General features: G+C 37.7%; 1 protein-coding gene and 1 long non-coding RNA gene across 2 annotated transcripts in view; both read left to right on the top strand.

Moving 5' to 3' along the window:
* LOC107181540 overlaps positions 1-14,339 on the top strand; it is a 19,221-nt gene extending 4,882 nt beyond the window's left edge. Inside the window, exon 4 of the long non-coding RNA XR_001512194.1 lies at positions 14,268-14,339. This is a non-coding gene — a long non-coding RNA (uncharacterized LOC107181540). The remainder of the gene's footprint in view (positions 1-14,267) is intronic.
* The window catches only part of SLC12A6 (solute carrier family 12 (potassium/chloride transporter), member 6), an 84,862-nt gene that overhangs the window by 22,518 nt on the left and 46,752 nt on the right, over positions 1-15,592 (top strand). The window lies entirely within an intron of this gene.

Below are 15,592 nucleotides of genomic sequence, written 5' to 3'. Positions count from 1 at the left end.
CACACACACACACACACACACACACTCTTATCTGTCTCTCCCCACCCCTTTTTCCCTCTGGTAATCATCATACTGTTTGTCTGAGAGGGGTCTATGAGTTGTTTCTATTTTGTTTGTCAGTTTATTTTGTTTATTAGATTCCACATATAAGTGAAATCAGATAGTACTTGACTTTCTCTGACTGGCTTATTTCACTCAAACTTCTAAGTTTTATGTGCTTCCCATCACATCATGATGCCAAGTCCTAGCTTTTTAAGAATAACAGAAAGTGTTCTGGCCAGGTAGCTCAGTTGGTTGGAGTGTTGTCTCATGCACCAACAAGGTTGCAGGTTCAATTACTGGTCAGGACACATATCTAGGTTGTGGGTTCAATCCCCAGTCAGGGCACTTATGGGAGGCAACCAATCAGTGTTTCTCTCTCCCTGCCCAATGGGATCAAACCCCAACCTAGGTATGTGCCCTAACTGGGCATCAAACCCGAAACCTTATGGTATATGGTATGATGCTCCAAACAACTGAGCCACTTCAGCCAGGGCTATATATATATTTTTTTATTATGGAAAATTTCAAACGCAAAAGTTCAGTGACTTTCTGTTGGTGTTCTTTATTTTTAGATGTTCTCTATATTTAGGGATATCAGCCTTTTGTGATGTAAGTTGCAAATATTTTTCCAAGTCAGTATTTCTTTTAAAGCATTATTGAGGCATAATTTGCATAAAATAAACCACACATATTTAATGTGTACAGTTTGATGAGTTTTGAAATGTGTGCATTCCCCTAAACAGTGATCATAATCAAGATAAACATTTCCATCACCTCCAGAAGTTTCCTTGTGCCTGTTATGACCCACTCACCTAATTCCCTGGTCCCCAGGGAATCACTGATCTGCTTTCTGTCACTATACATTCATTTGCATTCCCCAGAATTTTATGCGAGTGAAATCATACTCTCTTTTGCCTGTCTGCTTTTATACAGCATAATTATTTTTAGATTTATCCATCTAGTGTATATCCTTTAAATTCTACTTACATTAAGGTCTTTATTATTTCTCAGAACTTAATATTTAGGGCCGTAGTTGATAATGTTACAAACCACAGATATTTGCACCTCACAGAGGCTTTTAAAATTTTTGACTTATTTGCCAAGATATGAATGTTTTTAGGATTAGTCTGTAAACAGGACTTACTTTGCAGAGAGGGTTCTGGGAAGGAAGGTAAAATCTCACTATTTCTCTGTTCCTGACTCCAGCCTCTGTTTGCCTCTCTTGAGCCAAATGACCCCTTGATCCAGTGAACAGTTAGGTGTAAGGGAAGCCTGGGCATGTGGGCGCCCTGTTGGGGAGCTGGCCCAGGTCATATTCCTCAGAGAGAACAAGTTGGACAAGAGAACAGGCTGGATAAGAGCCTGGGGATGAGGATAAGAGTGGCAGGTATAGGAAAGAGCTTGGCTTGATAGAGATCCATGGATTGCTGTGGGGAAAGAGAAAGGGCAAAAGCAAGGGAACTCACTATCCCTGAGGCTAGGAGATGTAAGGAGACCCGAGGCTTCCTCCTGGGTCTCCGCAGGGCTGGCAGCTTGCCTGCTGCACTGCCCGCCAATGCGGGTAAACACGGCGTGCCTTTCTGTTCTCTGGAGACTGTTCCCACTGTGGTCCTTCAACAGCGAAACCTAAGCCCCTCTGAGGTAGCAAAGAAAACAACCTATCGGGGAAGCCAGGCAACCAGAAAGAGAAAAATAACGTAGGATAAACAATGTGTTGGACCAGCTAAATAGAAATGCTGGAAAAGACAGTAGCTTGAATATGAAAATAATAAATAATAGGAGCATTTAAGGAGGTTCAAGTATAAAAAAAGACTTTATTGAGCAAAAATATGATTTCCTAGCTACATACTGCTTCATAACTCTTAATCCATGCACACACACCTTTTTTTATTATCTCCACTGAAATGTAAAAGCAGGAACTTTGTCTCTTATATACATTGCTGATCTGTTATCAACATCCAATGTCTACAACACTGTCTTGCACATAGTAAGCAACCAGTACATAATTATTGAATAAGAAATGAATGAATGAGTGTGATTATGTATTGGCCTGGAAGATCAAGTGGAAGAAATATCAAAGCACAGAGGCAAATAAACAAAGAGATTAAAAATTTTAAAAAAGGTAAGAGCCCCCCTGGTGTGGCTAAGTGGTTGAAGGTTGACCTAAGAATCAGGAGGTCATAGTTCAATTCCCAATCAGTGATTCTAATCATTGATGTTGCTTTTTTTTTAAATCCTCACCTGAAGATATTTTTCCATTGATTTTCTTTGGAGAGAGTGGAAGAGAGAGGGAAAGACAGAGAAATATCAAAGTGAGAGAAACACATCGATTGCTTGCCTCCTGCACGAATTCCGACTAGGTCCTGGGCCAGGGAGGAGCGTGCAACCGAGGTTGACCGGAATCAAACCCAGAACCCTTCAGTCTGCAGGCCAACTCTCTGTCCACTGAGCCAAACCGGCTAGGGCTCATTGATGTTTCTATTTCTCCCTCCCTCTCCCTTCCTCTCTGAAATCAAGAAAAATATTTTTTAAAATCTAGTAAAAAAAAAAAAAAGAGCCTTGGAGAATAGATTCAGGACACCTAACGTGGCTAATGTAATTTCCTGAGTTAAAGACTTCATTGCATAGAGTAAAGTTTCAGGGAAGATCAGTGATAGAAAACATAAACCTAGAGTTATCCTAGTAAAATGTTTGAGCTCCAAGGATTCATCTTAGAAGCTTCCAGATAGAATTTATTATACCTATAAAGTATCAGACTGGCATCACAATTGTAATCCACAACACTGGAAATTAGGAGATAGTGGAAGAGTATCCACAGATTACCAAGAGAAAAATTAATCCAAATCCATATTCAGTGAAAACACCATCCCCCTAAAAGTGGGAAATACAGTACAAATATACAAAAATACAGATATTTCCTCTGAGAATACTTAAGAAAGGTTTTTAATAAGTGAGCCAGAACAGAGATCACAAGATGAAAGGGATAGAAATAGCTGAAAATGACAGACTCTGTGGGTATGTGTTATGTCAGTGCTAAGTAAGGACTCTAACCAAAATGGACATACTTTAGGGAACAATTTAATAATATTTATGATGTAAAAGTACTAAATAAGTCAATGGGAAAAACCCTCAAAAGTGTGGGAGGAAAAAGGTAAAGGCTTTCCAAATGGAGATGAGGAGAGGAAAAAGTGCCAATAGGCACATAGAAAGCTGCTCAAAATTATTCACCATTAGGGAAATGCACTTCAAAACCACGATGAGGCATCACCTCACATCCCCTAGGAAGGCTTTAATAAAAAAGATTGACAATAACAACTGTTGACGAGGATATGGAAAAACTGAAACCCTCATACACTTCTGGTAGGAACAAAATGTTACAACCACTTTGGAATACAGTTTGGCAGTTCCTCAAAAAGTGAAACATAGAGCTACCCTATGACCCAGCAATTCTACTCCTAGATATATACACAAATGAAATGAGAATAAACGTCCACACAAAAACTTGTACAGGAATATTCATAGCAGCATTATTCATAATAGCCAGAAAAAGATAGAAACAACCCACATGTCCACCAACTGATGGGTTAATTAATAAAATGTGGCATATTTGTGTAATGGAATATTATTTGCCAATAAAAATACATGAAGTACTGATAACATGCTACAGTGTGGATGAACCTTGAAATAATCTACAGAAAATAGATTAGGGGCTACTTTGGATTGGCAAGGCAACGGAGTGAGATGGAGCTTGACTGCTAATGGGTACAGGGTTTCTTTTAGAGGGGGACCAAATTCTAAAATTAGGTTGTGGTGAGAGTTGTATAACAATGTGAATATATTAAGAAACATTGCCCTGACCGGTTTGGCTTAGTGGCTAGAGCGTTGGCCTGCGGACTCAGGGGTCCCAGGTTTGGTTCCAGTCAAGGGCATGTACCTTGGTTGTGGACACATCCCCAGTGGTGGGTATGCAGGAGGCAGCTGATCGATGTTTCTCTCTCATCGATGTTTCTAACTCTCTATCCCTCTCCCTTCCTCTCTGTAAAAAATCAATAAAATATATTTTTTTAAAAAAAAGAAAGAAATGCCCTGACTGGTTTGGCTCAATGGATAGAGTATCGGCCTGGGGACTGAAGGGTCCCAGGTTCAATTCTGGTCAGGGGCATGTGCCTTGGTTGCAGGCACATACCCAATGGGGAGTGTGCAGGAGGCGGCTGATCGATGTTTCTCGTTGATGTTTCTGGCTCTCTGTCCCTCTCCCTTCCTCTCTGTAAGAAATCAATAAAATATATTAAAAAAAAGAAACATTGAATACTAAATGGGAAAATTATCAAAGCATTGTATATGTGCATGTGTATATACACATACTGTACACAAACACCAAAAACAATATTGTAAAAATTTTCAATATATATACTAGTATATACCATAGTTTTTACTTTTCTGTATGAAAATGTAGAAAGATGTTACATTTAGCTTGCATTCAGCAGTTAATCTTTAACCATGACATGAAATCAATACAGGCTTTTAAAATATCACAAATGTGCCCTAGCCGGTTTGGCTCAGTGGATAGGGCATCAGCCTGCAGGCCAAAGGGTGCCGGGTTTGATTCCAGTCAAGGACACATACCTTGGTTGCAGGCTCCTTCCTGGCCCGGGCCCTAGTCGAGGCTCATGCAGGAGGCAACCAGTCGATGTGTTTCTCTCACTTTGATGTTTCTCTCTGTCTTTCCCTCTGTCTTCAACTCTCCCTAAAAATCAATGGAAAAATATCCTTGGGTGAGGATTAACAATAAATAAATATATCACAAATGTTTATCATTTTATCTTAGCCCTACAATGCAAGGCTTTAGCTCCTTAGTTCCTTAGCTCTTTAGCTTCATTGAATTTGAGTGTTTGGGTCAATTTCCTCCCCTCCTTGTTAAGGAGGTAGTCTGTATGGTCAGGCCTTATTCTTCTAAAACCATCTTAAAATGAAGGAAGCATGAAATATGTTTGCTAAAATGCATGAAGAATAATTTTGATCATTTACAAGCCAAAGAAGGACATAAGGTTTCAACAATATTCTTAAATGTTTGCAGTAATTTCCAAATCCTTTTTTCTGTCACTTCTTGGTGAGATTTTTCTGTTTTTCCTCTTAACTGTGTAAGTACTGCCCTTTCTTAGCATTTGTACTTTTCTTGGCTAATCAGTTTGTGGATTTGGCCCAAGAAACTGTCTTTATGTTTATGTTATGCTGTGGATTTTATTAAATCTGCTTTCTGCTATTATGCTTGCTATGTTTCAAGTGTTAAATAGACTGGGCATTGAAATCAAAACTATCTTCATCACAGATAAGTTTTTCAACTTCCAGTGAATACTCCCATATATCTAGGAAGAGTTTTAACAAAACTTAGTCACTCAAATAAGTTCAGAACATACTTTACATCCTATTCATTTTCTTTATGCAAATCTGAAGCCCAAACAAAACAAACAACAAATAAAGTGTCCTTATAGCCCTGGCTGGTTTGGCTCAGTGGATAGAGCGTCGGCCTGAGTACTGAAGGGTCCCAGGTTTGATTCCAGTCAGGTTCATTTAAAATAAAAATAAAAAGTGTCCTTTTAAGAACATTTCTCATGCTTGGTACATCCTACTAAACAGCACTGGTTTCCTCAAGGGCCTCTATTAATCTAATGCTTATACTTAGCATACACACGAGAATTTGAAGGATATTATTAATCAAGTACCCAGTATTGATGGCAGATCTACCTGTACCTCCTAGTGTCTCTTACCTCTTTTTTTTCTACCTGGAACCCAATGTTGTCCCCTAGTACTATCAGTTCCACCTCTTCCAACATTGGACTGTCCCCCTTTCTGCACTAGAGTGGGCCCCTGCTGCAAGAGATGGCCTTCAGTGGCCTGTACATGACTCATCTAACTCTGGTCCTGGTTCTTGGTTTATTCAAGCTTCAGCTACATGCCTGCTGGCTGCTGTTGTCTTACCACCTTTTTGTTAAACCAAGCCAGATGGATCAGAGGGGAGATTGCTAAATGAATTCTCTTCAGTTTCTTCATGACTTGTGTATAGTATTCTCTGCTCCCATATGCATGTTTGGCTCTGCATTTTCACCACTTCTACCTTCATGAACTTCCTCATCCTTTTAGAGTCTAGATTTGTTGGGGGGAAATCGGCATGACAGCATTACAGTCAGTTCTTTCAATGATTTTTTTTCCCTCTGATTCCTTCTATGGTTGCACTTTCTTCTGTTCGCTAGTATTTCCAGGGCTTAATTCTCAGCTTCTCTCTTTTTATATTGACTTGTAGGAAAGTTTATCCTTTTATCTTCAACTCTTATGATGTTTTTTGTTTGTTTTTTGTTAATCCTCACCTGAGGATATTTTTTCCATTGCTTTACAGAGAGTGGAAGAGGAGGGAGGAAAAAAGAAACATCAATGTGAGAGACACATTCATTGGTTGCCTCCCGCATGCGCCCCAACAGGGAGCAGGGAGCAAACCCACAACCCAGTTACATGCCCTTGACCAGGAATCGAACCCTTGACCCATTGGTGCATTGTCTAATGTTCTAACCACTGAGCACACCAGCCAGAGCTCAACTATTACGTTTTGATGATGACTTTGAAATCATTATTTCCAGCATTAATATTTTGTTGAAACTAGTCCTGATTTTCTATCTCTGGGTCTTTTTCTTTGAAATCACTTCACATCAGTCAGTTATTTAACAAACAAGTATTGAACATTTTATAGTGTGTACAAAGCTCTATAGTGTGTACACAGGTTACAAAAAGTTGTTATTGTCACAGCAACATTAAATAAAGTTCTTGCCCTCACAGCACTTATAATCCCAGATTGACTCACTAGGCCTTCTCTCATTCTCTCTCTTTAAAAAAAAATGTTTGTTTACTTTCCTCCTTTCATTCTTAATCTTGGCAGTTGTGTTGCTGGTGGTGGGGAGGAGGGCATATGTCGTAGCTGTGAAAATTGGTGCCACAATTTTCCTGCTTCAGCTGTGCTGTTAACACTATTCAGAATTTCTTCTACGTGGTTCTAGTTAGCCTCTTTAAGTTTCTCACAAAACTTTTAAAATGCTCATTAAGCTCCCCCTCTTCCATTCCCTTATAGTTAGCATGACTGAACTACTTCACAGAAATTTCCAAAATGCCTCTCCCCAAATTCTTACCAGCACCTGTATTCACACCTATCCTTTACCCTCTTCCTTCTTATTCATTTTTCATCTGTAGAGCTGTGCTATAGAGCCTTTCTTGCCTCCCCTCTCCTGTGTTTTCTACTACTTTATTGATTCCTTTGCCTCAATATATTAAAACACTCGATGGTTCTGTCTCCTCCTGTCTCTCCCTCTCTTTTCCTCTGTCTTTAACACATTAAGCACCCTGTCAGTCACCGGTGACTGACATTATACTTTCCGTCCGGAAGACAAAACAGGCTGGGCGCATAATGTGTTAACCAATTGTTGTTCAGTCTCCCAAATATTTCTCAAATCTCTCCTCTCCATCGTCATTGCTGCTACATTAATTTATGTTAGTCCTTTGTCACTTCTTGTCTAGGCTCCTAAAGCCACCCATTACAGTAACTACCATATGAAATTTTCTCAAATGTAAATGTCATCCTTTTACTTTCCCATTTAAAACCCTGTAATGTTTTCCCATTGCCCACTGAATCAAGTCTGTACTGCTTAGTAGGTCACCTATGTTCCTTCCTGATCTAGAACATCTCAACTTAACAGCCTCCTTGTCTATCAGTCTTTTATACATACTGCACTCCAGATATAAGAAATGTTCTTGAAAGTCTATTTCCACATATTTGTTCCATCTTCCTGGAATGTTCTTTCCTGCACTTACCAAGCACTTACTCTTCTAAGACTGAGCTCAAACATCACTTCTTCCTTAGTGGCTTTTCCATTACATTTTCCAGGGAAAGTAATGTAATGTACATACTTCCATATCTCTTTGTCTATATCTCTAATATAGTACTATAATCACCCTGATGTAACTGAGTTAATAATAACAGCTACCTATTGCTACTATTTTAGACAACATGCGAGAGATGCTTGTTAGCATGTGGGTAAATCACAGTGGTCTCATAATGTGCAAGCCTGTCTGTCTCTAATAAAGCTGGCATTCATTTCACTTTGCATATTGCACTCACATATCCTTACCTGAAATACTGCTCTCATTTGTAGACTTCTACTTAAAATTTCAAAACTGGGGTTTTGAATTCTACGTGATTTTTCAGGTTTTTTACAAAGTTCTACTTAGAGCTCACGCCGCCTTGATCCATATTGTTCTGCTCCTTCTTGGGCCTTTGCAGCCCTAAAGGCTATACCACAGGTTACTGGCTCTACCACCTTGGCAAAGCAGTTTGGCTCTCTCAGAGCTAGTTTGGAAAATGGGAATGATTCTTCCTCACAGGGTCACTGTGAAGATTTGGTATGATGGAGGTAGGAAATTTTACCTAAATAAGTCATTCAGAGACTACCTTTATAAACTTCCCCGTTTTATGTATCATCTTTGCATTAATTTAATATTTTTTCTTAGATTGAGTCACTGATTTTCTGGGGCTTTTTTATAAAGGAAACTTGCACTAAACGAAATGCCAGCATGCTTGCCATAAATAGAGTATAAACTAAAAATAAATGTGATGCAAATGATATTAATCTAGCTAGATACTATTGCCATGCAGAGGCTCTGAGCCTGTTAAAAAGAAAGAGAGCATCAAGTTTTGAAGAAATGTTCAAGATATTCCAGCACAGATATAAAAGTATAATATTTGATAAAGTCCTTTGACTCTGCATTAACAGTGTTAATGGCAGAGGTGTAGAGAGATGGTGAAGGTGGAATCATATCCTGATCATCTAAACTCAAGAGTTAGAACCTACCAAGACATTTAGAACAAAATGAATATAATACACTTTTTAAGGTAAAAATTACAACAAATACTTATGAATACATGTATTCTTCTAGAAGTAATCAAAAGTATAAAAAATAACAGAAATAAAATAGTCTGGTTACTAAACTTTTTCAAATATCAAAAACAGAATCATATTTGCTGTTCTATGTGGATGACCTTTATCTCTTCCTACTTTCTCTACTCTTTCTGACTCTGTATTAGCTTTCATATCACTTGAGTTTCCCTTACCCTTCTCATGTCCTGTGGGAAGCAGGGCACCTTGTCTGACTGGGGTGTATTTGTATGATATTTTTATGGCTAGAGGCCTCACTTCAAGTTTCTGGTTAGATGTCACATTATCTAATAGACCTTTTTATTTTATTTTTATTTTTTAAAATATATTTTTATTGATTTCAGAGAGGAAGGGAGAGGGAGAGATAGAGGTAGAAATGTCAGTGATGAGAGAGAATCATTGATCAGCTGCCTCCTGCATGCTCCACACTGGGATTGAGCCCGCAACCCAAGCATGTGCCCTTGACTGGAATCAAACCCGAAACCCTTAAGTCCACAGGCCAATGCTCTATCCACTGAGCCAAACCAGTGAGGGCTGAGAGACTTTTTTAAACTTGGTATCAAAACCAGCACAGAAACCACCCCCCACTAATTCTCTCTTCTCTTCCTCTGCTTTCTTGTTTGTTTATTATTACTCTTCACATATAGTTTGTTGTTTGTTTATTGTTTGTGTCTTCTCCACAAACATGTAAGCTCTTTGATGGTAGGGATTTTGTTATATTAGAATAGTGCTTCACATGTGGAAGATACTAAATAATATTGAATAAATGAAGGAAAAGAACTACAAATTTTAAAGTAACATGGACATTAAGTTTGCAGATTAACTCATGAGCTCTCCTTCCAGAAGATAGCACCCTCACAACTTTTACCATCTTTACTACATTCATTATCATACCTTCCTAAGATTCCTAATTGGTTCCCCGTTTCTATTCTTGCATCCTCCACAGTCCATTCTCTAACCAGCAGCTCCATCTTTTATTTAGTTTTTATTTTTATTTTTTTATTTAAATCATTTTTATTTTTCAATTACAGTTGATATACAGTAATATATGTTTGTCTTTTAGTTATTTTCTTTTTTAATATTTCAAGGAAAATGATTTTAAATATAATGTTACATGCAATAAACATTAATATTTCAAGAAAAAAAGGATGTTAAGTATAATAGTATTACCAAAACTGTACTAACATAATGATATCACAAAGTTGTAGGAAATATTAAAAATCTACAAATAACAGGACTACTTCTATTCTAGAATATATTCCCCCTCTGGCTCTATTTTTGTTCGTCAGTTTATATTGTTCATTATATTCCACAAATGAGTAAGATCATGTGATATTTATCTTTCTCCAACTGGCTTATTTCACTTAGCATAATGCTCTCCAGTTCCATCCATGCTGTTGCAAATGGTAAGAGTTTCTTCTTTTTTACAGCAGTGTAGTATTCCCTTGTGTAGATGTACCATAGTTTGTTGATTTGTTGATGATAGCCATTCTGACAGGTGTGACATGGTACCTCATTGTTGTTTTGATTTTCATCTCTCAGATGAGAAGAAAACTGTTAATATCTTTTAAAAATTATATGCTTTGGGGAGATTAAAAACGGAGGTAGAGTAGGATGCTGCAGGGACATGCTCCCAGGAACAAGCTGGAATTACAACTGAAATACGGAAAGGCTTCCTGAATAATCAACGGAAAACTCACAGGAGAGAACCCTGATACCCAAGGACCAAAGGTGGAGACCGCATAGAGACTGGAAGGAGGGGCGGAGGTGCGAAAGAGCTGGCTGGGCACCCCCAGATGGCAACTGATGTCCTGCAGAGATATCTCAGGTGTGTGTGTGTGGGGGGGGGTGCCACTGAGAACTCTGGGATCTAATCCTGAAGCTGGGCTCCCCAGCAGAGAGCACCAAATCTGAGGAGAGTACCCACATAACATCTAGCTGTGAAAAGCAGTGGGATGCTGTCTGCCAGGGAGTGGCAGCTGAAAGTTCGGGCACCCTCTTGAAGGGCTAACACACAAAAATTCCCTGTGGAGCCACCCACCTTGTGCTCTAGCAGCGGGAGGGTGAAGTGGACTGGAGCTGTGAGAGCAAAACCCAGGACTGGGGATTCAGAGGGTAGAGCTCAGAAGGCAGACACCCCAAATTTCCTGAACTGAGCCATTCCCTCACACAGCAGAGAACATCTTTCCCACATTGATATCTGCCTTTCCTGAGGGGAAGACGGTCCACACACTCTATTGGGAAACACCTTTCCCTGAAGCCACTTAAGAGATTAAAAGTAACAGTTAGCCTCCAGACAGAAATAACTGCCCCACCCTGTTGAAAAAAACTCTTGCCACACCTGAGGATGATTGCCTGGAAGCAATTCAAGTTGGAATCCTATTAGTCCGTAGACAGAGGTGGTCTCTGGAGGCTTTGAGTCTTTGCCTGATCCAATTAGTCAGAAACAGTTTTTAACACTGTCCTGCACTAGAGATTGAGAGGTGTATAGGATCTACCTAATTATTATATGGGATCTAATACATAGTCACAAACCCAAACAGACAACCAAAATGAGGAAAGAAACAAACAACCCCCAAATGAAAGAACTAGTGAATTCTCCAGAAGAAGAGAGAAATGAAGCAGAGATAAGAAATTTATCTGAAACAGAGTTCAGAGTAATGATGTTAAAAATGCTCAACGGTATGAAAAAAGAACAGTCTGAGATAAAGAATGACATAACACAAATAACACATTGGAAGGAATACATAGTGGATTAGGGGAAGCTGAGGATCGAATCAGTGAATTAGAAAACAGAGTTGAAAATATCACTCAATTAGAGAACCAAAAAGAAAAAACAATTAAAAAACAGGAGGACAGCTTAAGGGAGCTGTGGGACAATGTGAAAGGTAACAATATTAGGATAGTAGGTGTACGAGAAGAGGCAGAAAGGGAGAAAGGAATAGAGAAGGTGTTTGAAGAAATAATGGTAAAAAACTTCCCTAACCTGGAAAAAAAAAGTCACACAAGTTCATGAGGCACAGAGAACCCCAAACAAGAAGCGCCCAAACAGACCCTTGCTCAAACACATCATAATGAAAATGCCAAAAATTAAAGACAAAGAATCTTAAAGGCAGTAAGAAAAAAGAGAATTCACCTACAAAGGAGTCCCCATAAGGAGTCTCCAGGCCAGAAGGGAATGGCATGAAGTAATCAAGGTAATGAAAAGCAAGGATCTGAGACCAAGATTACTATATCCAGCAAGGCTATTATTCAAAATAAACAGTCAAATAAAGAACTTCCCAGACCAAAAAAAAAAGGCTAAAGGAGTTCATCACCACCAAGCCAGCATTACAAGAAATGCTAAAGAGATTGCTGTAGGGATTGCCAAGAAGAAGAAATAGAGAGAGAAACCTAGCCATACAGAATTAGAATGGTTATAAATAAGTACCGCTCAATAATAACCCTAAATGTAAATGGATTGAATGCTCCAATCAAAAGGTATAGGGTAGCTGAATGGATACAAAAAACATGACCCAACTATATGCTGTCTACTAGAAACCCACCTCAAAACAAAAGACACACATGAGATGAAAGTGAAGGGATGGGAAAAAATTTTCCATGCAAATTGAAAAGAAAACAAAGCTGGAGGAGCAATACTCATATCTGACAAAATAGACTTTAAAAGCATCATGCTAAGCGAAATAAGCCAGTTGGAGAAAGATAAATATCATATGATCTTACTCGTTTGTGGAATATAATGAACAACATAAACTGATGAACAAAAATAGAGCCGGGGTTGAGGGGGAATATTCTAGAATATAATACAAGTAATCCTGTTATTTGCAGATTTTTAATATTTCCTACCACATTTGTGATATATTATGTTAGTACATTTTTGGTAATATTATGCTTAAAATCCTTTTCTTGAAATATTAATGTTTATTGCATGTAATATATGTAAGATCATTTTTCTTGAATAATTGGTGTTTATTATATGTAACATCATATTTAAAATCATTTTTCTTGAGATATTAATGTTTACTGCATTTATCATTATTTAAGATTGTTTTTCTTGAAATATTAAGGTTTGTTGCATGTAAAAAATAATAAAAAATAAAATAATTATATTCTTTGTATATTAAAAACTTAAAGAAGTACCTTTTAACTTTCCTTTATGAGGTAAGACTAGAAAATATGATTTATTAATTTTTTCTGCCTTGCTTTACATTTTTATCTCACTGTTCAATTTTACTTTGCCTAAAATTGCCTGATGTTTTTCACCCATCTATCTATTTAAACACAGTTAATCACATGTAAATTCTTCCAGGTCTATCTAGTTTAATTGCAGTAAGTTCAAAATCTATATGAAGAGCGATAGGCTTTTCAGATTTTACCTCATTTCAACTTGTTTCCTTCTTAGGTTCCTCACTAAAATGAGGGCCTACTCATATAGAGAGGCAGACTCTAAAAAGTGTGAATGTTGAAGTACTTGTCTTTGATTCAGTCTTTATCATCTTTGCCTAAATCAGAGTCAGATGATTTCTTACGATGATTGATGCTGCTTTGGTATTTTAAAAGTCAGAGTCCAGAAAATTAGAAATATGTTAAGACTGGTGATTGGGGTATTTGGTATCCTGAAACACTTTTGTAGTATATCTAGATAATATAGACAGTAGCATAATAAGCTAATCGTCCTGATGTATATGCATGTGGTCATGTCTACATTTCCTAAACAATTAGACAACAGTCTTCAATTTAATGAAGTTACTGATTTTATCTTGAATGAAGACAAACTTCCACACTTTTTTAAAAAATATATTTTTATTGATTTCAGAGAAGAAGGAGAGGGAGAGGGAAATGATTTCAGAGAGGAAGGGAAATGGAGAGAGAGATAGAAACATCAATGATGAGCGAGAATCATTGATTGGCTGCCTCCTACATGCCCCCTACTGGGGATCAAGACCACAAACTGTGCATATGTCCTGACCAGGAATTGAACCATGACCTCCTGGTTCATAGGTTTACTCTCAACCACTGAGCACCACCAGCTGGGCCACACTGAATTTTAGATGCATAATACAGTAGACTTTATTTGCTTAATTTTCTCTATCAAGAATGGTAGATGAAGTGATTATCAAAGGAAATTCTGGAAAAAAAGACTATTGCTGTGGGCAAGCAAGGGGAAATAATAAAGCTTTTCAGCAAAACTACTTACAGAGGCAGTTTTGCGAGTACCACCCACAGTCATTTTTCTCTCTGTTTTCCAAGGCACATGGCAAGAAACTGAATAAAATCTTCATTCTTTACCACTTACCCAAGATAAATATATTGAGCAAGTACCTGTTTGTAAAATGACTATATTATTACTGTTTAGAGGAAATATTTCAGTTTATTTTTATGATTGCATTTGTGAAAAGGTTTATGTATCTATTTTTTATATGAACTACCATTTGCTAGAATGTCACAGGCTTTTGAGTACTAACTAGTTATATTATGACTCAGAAGTTGCTTAATTTATTAAGACCATTGAAGAGTAGAAACCATTCTATTATTGGCAAATTGTTCCTATTATAGGAAGTAATTTGATTAAATGCTTTCATTTTGATATTAGGAACAACTCCCAGTCTTAGGCAAACTTGGGTGTGCCTTAACCAGTGACATAGGAAAAAATGTTAAATGGGAGAGTTCAGATATAGGACAATAGAAAGATGCCTGGAACAATTTTATTAATTGCACTGCACAATTTGGATTGCATACGGAGAAACGCCCTTCAGCATAAACCATTTACCAATTATTTTTACAGGCATGCCTAGATTTGCCCTTGTTTCAGCTTTTATATATATTAATGAAGCAGTTACAGGTTCTGACGGGTTGATCTTCAACTTATCAAATAAGTAAAGACACCCCCCCCCATTCCTTTCATTATAATTGAAAGATAAAAATCTAAGTTGGATTTACAGGAACTACATAGGGTATTCAAAAGAAAAGTATCAGCTTGACTAGAGAATGCACACACATCATTTATGCCCAGCTCAGAAGGCAAGGCAGTATATCATACAGTACAGAAGAACAGAAATTGTTTAAAAGAAAAATCACTTATACTCTGACCTCTAAAATCCTATGATCTCTAAAATCATACCTATTCTGCCTGAGTGTTCTGGGATGTTTTTCAATTTTTTATTCATAGATACATTCCTGGCAATTCCTGATAAATTGCTTTGGGCTATTATACTTTGTTTTAGAATAAGAAAGTTAGACTTGCAGCTTATTGAGAAGCATGAACATAGGTTCTCAAGACATCAAGAGTATATCTCTAATCTTTCTCTTCTGGCAGAGGTGAATGTGTCTTTGGCCACTCATTAACCCAGGCATTTGTCTTCTCCACTATAAATACTAAAATCTGAGGTTCTCAATTTGTTCTGTCCTAGAACACCTGAGAAAAAAGACATTCCCATTAATTAAGTGAGAATCAGAATCTTGAGAAAGAATCTTGGTACGGTTTTAGAGAGAAAAGAAGATGCTGATAACTTCTCTCCAAATTATCCTTTAGAGTCACTAGAGTAGATCTAGATGATGACTAAAGTTCTTCTGGT

Source organism: Myotis davidii, unplaced genomic scaffold (genome assembly GCF_000327345.1).
Source record: "Myotis davidii unplaced genomic scaffold, ASM32734v1 scaffold46, whole genome shotgun sequence".
NCBI lineage: Eukaryota > Metazoa > Chordata > Mammalia > Chiroptera > Vespertilionidae > Myotis > Myotis davidii.
Note: the sequence above shows the minus strand (reverse complement) of the source record. Positions and strands in the feature narration are given on the sequence as shown.